Source organism: Chionomys nivalis, chromosome 12, assembly GCF_950005125.1.
Source record: "Chionomys nivalis chromosome 12, mChiNiv1.1, whole genome shotgun sequence".
NCBI classification, from domain to species: domain Eukaryota; kingdom Metazoa; phylum Chordata; class Mammalia; order Rodentia; family Cricetidae; genus Chionomys; species Chionomys nivalis.
In genome coordinates this window covers 55,100,031-55,106,909 of record NC_080097.1, presented here as the reverse complement: position 1 = coordinate 55,106,909, position 6,879 = coordinate 55,100,031, and positions in this window count along the sequence as shown.

Sequence of the window (6,879 nt, the reverse complement as noted above, 5' to 3'; positions counted from 1 at the left end):
TTCCTCAACAGCACAGTGTTTTCTTGGACATGAGTCAACTACTTTTTCTTCTGAACCTAATAGACATAAACAAAACTAGTACATTTAATACGTAATCCATACATCTACTCTTAACACGTAGTGAGCACTTCTAAACATGTAGCAAAACTAGACATTTAAACAAAGGGCCGAGAGGTAATCACCATACTCACAGGGCAAGGTAATACACACATGAAGCAACAGTTCTAATACAAAGATTTTAGAAGGAATCGGTCCACTTCCTTACAGTGTCATTTCATTTGTATTTTAATAAAGCTTGCCTGAGGATCGGGAAAGTAAAACAGCCACACTGGCCAGCCTTACAGACCAGGCAGCAATGATACACACCTTTAATCCCAGTAGCCACACTAGTTTGCTATAGAAGCCAGGCAGTAGTGGTGCACAACATTAATCCCAGCCCTATCGAGGAATATAAGACAGGAGACAGCTCTCAGTCCCAGTCTCTTTCTGAGCTGTAGTTTCCTGGAGGCAGGATCAACATTTTCGGACTGAGGTCAAGGTAAGAGCCAGTGCTGACTGCTTTGCTTTCCTGGTCTTGAGGCTGAACCCCAGTGTCTGTGAGTTTTTATTAATCATGCTGCACTTCCTACTTCCTACCCTCCTCCAACCTGTGAGGTAAAACTGGCTTGAATGAGTCCAAGAAGTGATGTGAACATCACTTTACAAACTTCCCATCTCTCTAGATTATTAAACTTGATAATGCTGGTGATGAAACCTGGGGTGTCACATGTTATACAGGTGATATGGGAGTGATTTCTTTCTAATCTGTTGCTTTCATTGCTTAATAAAGAAATTGCCTTGGCCCATTTGATAGGCCAACCCTTAGGTGGGTGGAGTAAACAGAACAGAATGCTGGGAGAGTCAGTGAGTTGCCATGATTCTCCCACTCCAGACAAATGCAGGTTAAAATCTCCCAGTAAGACTGGTGCTACACAGATTATTAGAGATGGGTTGATCGGGATATGAGAATTAGCCAGTGAGGGCTAGAGCTAATGGGCCAAGGAGTTTTTAAAAGAATACAGTTTCCATGTAATTATTTCGGGTAAAGCTAACCACGCGGGCGGCTGGGCGCTGGGAATGCAGCCCCGCCGCTCCTATTTCAACATACAGGGGCTCTGCCAACTGAGCTCCATACCCTGCCTGAAAAGTAGGGGATTTTGTTGGCTGTGATGGATGCCTTTGATCAGCATTCAGGAGGCATAGCAGATGACAGTTCCAGGCCAGTCTGGTCTACATAGCTCCAACCCAGCCAGGGATACATAGTGAGACCCTCTCAAAACAACAAAAATTGGTAGTGGCTGTGGTCCACAGGATTTGTGAAGACAATCACAATGATTCAAGTCAATAGAAACTATTAGCCAGTTGGTCACTACACTGGGTGTTTGTCACTTGAGTCCTCAAAACACCTGGTTGACATACTTCCCATAACAAGAACAGTTAGCCAGAAGCAGAAGTACAGAAGGAATAAAGAGTAGGAGACATTTAGAGACTTGCCCAGAACTCTGGACTTTGATGGGTTAGGTTCTGTTTTCATTTTTGGCAAGTGTGCTGCCTCTGTGCATGTCCATTATGCAGTGTTGGGGAATATTTTCAGGTGTGTGACTTTTGTTTCCACTGTATTTGTTTAACTCTGAAGCTGTATTACTATGCCTGTCTAAAACACCTGATGGTCCTAAAAAAAAAAATGCACAGCCAATAGTGAGGCAGGAGCAAGGATAGGCAGGGCTAGCAGGCAGAGTGTATAAATAGAAGGAGGAAATCTGGGAGGAGCAAGAGCTCCTGGCAAGAGAACAAGGAGAGGAGGACATAGGGGCCAGTCACCCAGCAGCCATGGGGGTAGGAGTGAAAGTAAGATTTACAGAAGAGAAAGATAAAAGCCCAGAGGCAAAAGGTAGATGGGATACTTTAAGAAAAGCTGGCTGATGGAGGAAGGTCATTGGCTAATAAAGAAACTGCCTTGGCCCATTTGACTGGCCAGCCTTTAGTTGGGTGGAGTAAACAGAATAGAATGCTGGGAGTAAGAGGAAGTGAGCTCAGACTCGATAGCTCTCCTCTCTGGGGCAGATGCGATGAAGCTCCGACCCAGGATGGACGTAGGCTAGAATCTTCCCGGTAAGCGCACCTTGGGGTGCTACACAGATTATTAGAAATAGGCTAGTCCAGGTGCGAGAGTTAGCCGAGAAGAGGCTAGATATAATGGACCAAGCAGTGTTTAAAAGAATACAGTTTGTGTATTATTTCGGGGCATAAGCTAGCCAGGCGACCAGGAGCTGGGGCGGCAGGAACACAGTCCACAGCTCCTACTACAGCTGGCTAGAAACAAAACAAGCTACGGCTGGGTTATTATAACTAAGAATAAGTGTGTTTACTTGGGAGCTGGGTGGCAGGACCCTCAAAAAGCCAAAATAGGGGCTGGTGAGATGGCTCAGTGGTTAAGAGCACTGACTGCTCCTCCAGAGGACCCAGGTTCAATTCGCAGTACCCACATGGCAGCCTGTAGCTGTCTGTAACTCCAGATTCAAGAGAATCTGACATCATTATACCAATGCACATGAAATAGAGTTAAATAAAGTTTTTAAAAAAGCCAAAATAATAAAACATCACACTACAGTGGTTTATGTTGTGCTAAGATCTGGGACTTGTTACAGGTTCATCATGTAACCCAAACTGACCTACAAATTATCTTCCCCCAGTGCTGGGATTATATGGAAAGTGAGTTTTTCAAACTACTTCCAGCACACATCCACATCCCCACACTTTGAAAGGAAAGCATAATACAGGCACCACATTCATTTGAAAAGATTGAAGTTGACTGCAGCACTCAGAAGGCAGAAGCAGGTGATCTCTGAGTTTGAGGCCAGCCTGGTCTGCAGTGAGTTCCAGAATAGCCAGGACTACACAGAGAAATCCTGTCTCAAAAAACCAAAAGAAAAAGGGATGGGCTGCAGGTATAGTTCAGAAGTAGTGTTTGCTTCCTTACCAGGTTCTAGACCCAGAATAGGAAAAACACAAAAGCCAAAAGGGCAGAGGCAAAGCTAGGTCACTCTACATCCAGGTTCACTCGGAGTTGATTAATCTTCCAAATACATGGCCATTACTACCAGTGGCCAATGAAGTCAGACTTAAGCTAACATCGTGTGTGTGTTTGAGACAGCCCTTTGTTACAGTTCAGAATGAATTTGAGCAATCCCGCCTCAGCCTCCAAGTGCTGGGATTACAGGTGTTGAGCTGCCACAAGTGGCAATGAGCCATTTCTTTGTGCCAGACATCTTCCAGAGCCCACACAGTCTTCAATTCTCTCACTGGCTATTACCATCTAACCATCTTAGCCCTCCCTTTGCCAGAGAACCCCAGTCGTTAAAGGTGCCCACATCTATACCCACTGCCTAGACAATAGCTGCTTGAGCCATTCTCGTCACTGACCCTGTGCAGCTCAATAGATGGCGAAGGAACTTATAAATACTGCCGTTGGGCCATCATGTGTGAAGATTCCTGAAAACTTTTATTTTCACTTCATCTTCAAGATCTTTCCCATGTATATAATTCAATTTTTTTTTTTTCTGTACTGGAACTATGTAGACTAGGCTGGCCTCAAACTCAGGTATCCTCCTGTATCTACCTCCAGAATGCTAGAATTGAAAGCTTATTCAACTATGCCCACACCCAGGGATGCCCCAACTTTTCTATCTAGTTATAGGAAACCTTTACATGGTTTCATGGTGTCTCTGTAAATGCAATGTAAGACAGGTCTCCCTCATTGAGTGCCTTGTAAAAAGCCCTCCAAACAACTCGCTTTCCCTGCTCACTCCTGTGTACATTCCTAAGGGCATTCATCCAGAGGTTACATCTCAGGCCTCCATCTAATCAGTGCTACTTCTCAACTCTTCATGTAAAGTCAATGCTTTCCTTTGATTACTAGCATGACAACTGAGCTGATTTCTTGGAATAGTTTTAAATTTTATTACATTCATGTGTGCGCACATGTACATGCGCTGGCTACTAAGAACACTGGCTTCCTGGAACTAAACCCAGGACTTCAGGTTAGAGGCAATTGCCTTTATCCGCAAAGCTATCGCACTGGCCCAGTAGATTTAAAATAAGTGCAAGTCCTATAGAATCTATGTGCATGAAATATGTGTATGAAAGAGGCAGACCACCCTCACATGGATAACACAATGGTCTTCTCATCATTGATGCGGACTATCTATGGGAAATTTTTCGGTTTAAAACCCAATGTAGGCATATGGTAGGAAAGTGTAAGACGTACATGGAAGCAGGTGCTGTCTGCTCCAAGCTCCCCTCTCTGGAAGCAGCCCTCTGGAGGCTTGGCTATACATGTCTTTAGACACTCCACTAAAACAAAAGTGGACTCAGACACAGGGCACTTCAGTCTTCTCTTGCTTCAAACAGTACTGTAATGGATACTTTTTCCCTTGTAGGGTAGAGCATGAATACAGTCTCCCATACCACAAATGATTCAGTAGGGTTTCTGGTCTCGAACTTGAAAGAACAATAATCAAATTCATATGGAAAAAAAGATACAGGATAACCAAAACAATCTTGTGCAATAAAGAAACTTCCGGAGGCATCCTTGACATCAAGCTCTATTACAGAGCTGCAGTAATGAAAACAGCTTGGTACTGATACAAACAGAGGGTGATCAATGGAATTGAATCGAAGACCTGGATATTAATTATGAACACCTGATTTTTGATAAAGAAGCTAAAATTATACAATGGAAAAAGAAAGTATCTTCAACAAATGATGAAGGCATAACTAGATGTCAACATGTAGAAGAATGCAAACAGATCCATATCTATTCCCATGCACAAAACTCAAGTCCAAATGGAATAAAGACCTCAACATAAATCTGACCACACTAAACCTGATAGAAGAGAAAGTGGGAAGTAGTCTTCAATACATGGGCACAGGAGACCACTTCCTAAATATAACCCCAGTAGCACAGATACTGAGAGCAACAATAAATTAATGGGACCTTCTGAAACTGAGAAGCTTCTGTAAAGCAAAAGACACAGTAAAACAAAAAGGCAACCTACTGAAGGGGAAAAGATATTCCCCACCTCACATCAAAGGACTGATCTCCAAAATATATAAATTACTTAAGAAATTAGACATTAAAATTCTAAATAACCCAATTAAAAATGGGGTACAGAATTAAACAGAGAATTCTCAACAGAAGAATCTCAAATGGCCAAAAGATACTTAAGAAAATGTTCAACAAGCCAGGCGGTGGTGGCACACGCCTTTAATCCCAGCACTCGGGAGGCAGAGGCAGGCGGATCTCTGTGAGTTCGAGACCAGCCTGGTCTTCAAGAGCTAGTTCCAGGACAGGCTCCAAAACCACAGAGAAACCCTGTCTCGAAAAACCAAAAAAAAAAAAAAAAAAAAAATAGAAAGAAAATGTTCAACATCCTTAGCCATCAGGGAAATGCAAATCAAAACAACTCTGAGATACCATCTTACACCTGTCAGAATGGCTAAGATCAAAAACACCAACGATAACCTATGCCGGAGAGGATGTGGAGTAAGGGGAACACTCATCCATTGCTGGTGGAAACACAAACTTGTGCAACCACTTTGGAAATCAGTATAGCAGTTTCTCAGAAAATTGGGAATCGACCTACCTCAGGACCCAGCAATACCACTCTTGGGCACAGTCTCAAAAGATGCTCAATCAGGCCGGGCGGTGGTGGCGCACGCCTTTAATCCCAGCACTCGGGAGGCAGAGGCAGGCAGATCTCTGTGAGTTCGAGGCCAGCCTGGTCTACAAGAGCTAGTTCCAGGACAGGCTCCAGAGCTACAGAGAAACCCTGTCTCGAAAAACTAAAAATAAAATAAAATAAGAGCTAGTTCCAGGACAGGCTCCAAAACCACAGAGAAACCCTGTCTCGAAAAACAAAAAAAACCCCCAAAAAAACAAAAACCAAAAAACAAAAGATGCTCAATCATACTACAAAGACACATGTTTAACTATGTTCACAGCAGCATTATTTGTAATAGCCAGGACCTGGAAACAACCTAGATGCCCCTCAATGGAAGAATGGATAAAGAAAATGTGGCACATTTAAACATTACTACTCAGCGGTAAAAAACAATGACGTCTTGAATTTTGCAGGCAAATGGATGGAATTAGAAAACACTATCCTGAGATAACCCAGACCCCAAAAGATGAGTATGGTATGTACTCACTCACAAGTGGATACTAGCTATAAACAAAGGATATTAAGCTTATAGTTCACGATTCTAGAGAAGCTAATAAGGTGAACCCACAGAAAAACATATAAAGATCCACGTGGAAACTGGAGACAGACAAGACCACCTGACAAAATTGGAAGCATGGGGGTGGTGGAAGAAAGGGTAGAAAGGGGAGAGAAGAGAAGGGGATGGATGAGAACTTGAGGGAATGGGATAGTGGAGATGGAGGAAGGACAGAGAGCAAAGAAAGCGCTGTCTTGATTGAGGGAGTCACTATGGGGTGAGCAGAAACCTGGTCTAGAGAAATTCCCAGGAACCCACAGGGATGACCAGCTAAGACCCTAAGCAACGGAGGAGAGGGGACCCGATCTTGACTTGCCCTGTAGTCAGACTGATGAATATCTTGTTTATTTTTATTTATTTATTTTATTTTATTTTTTGGTTTTTCGAGACAGGGTTTCTCTGTGGTTTTGGTTCCTGTCCTGGAACTAGCTCTGTAGACCAGACTGGTCTCGAACTCACAGAGATCCGCCTGCCTCTGCCTCCTGAGTGCTGGGATTAAAGGCGTGTGCCACCACCGCCCGGCTGATGAATATCTTAAATATCATCATAGAACCTTCATCC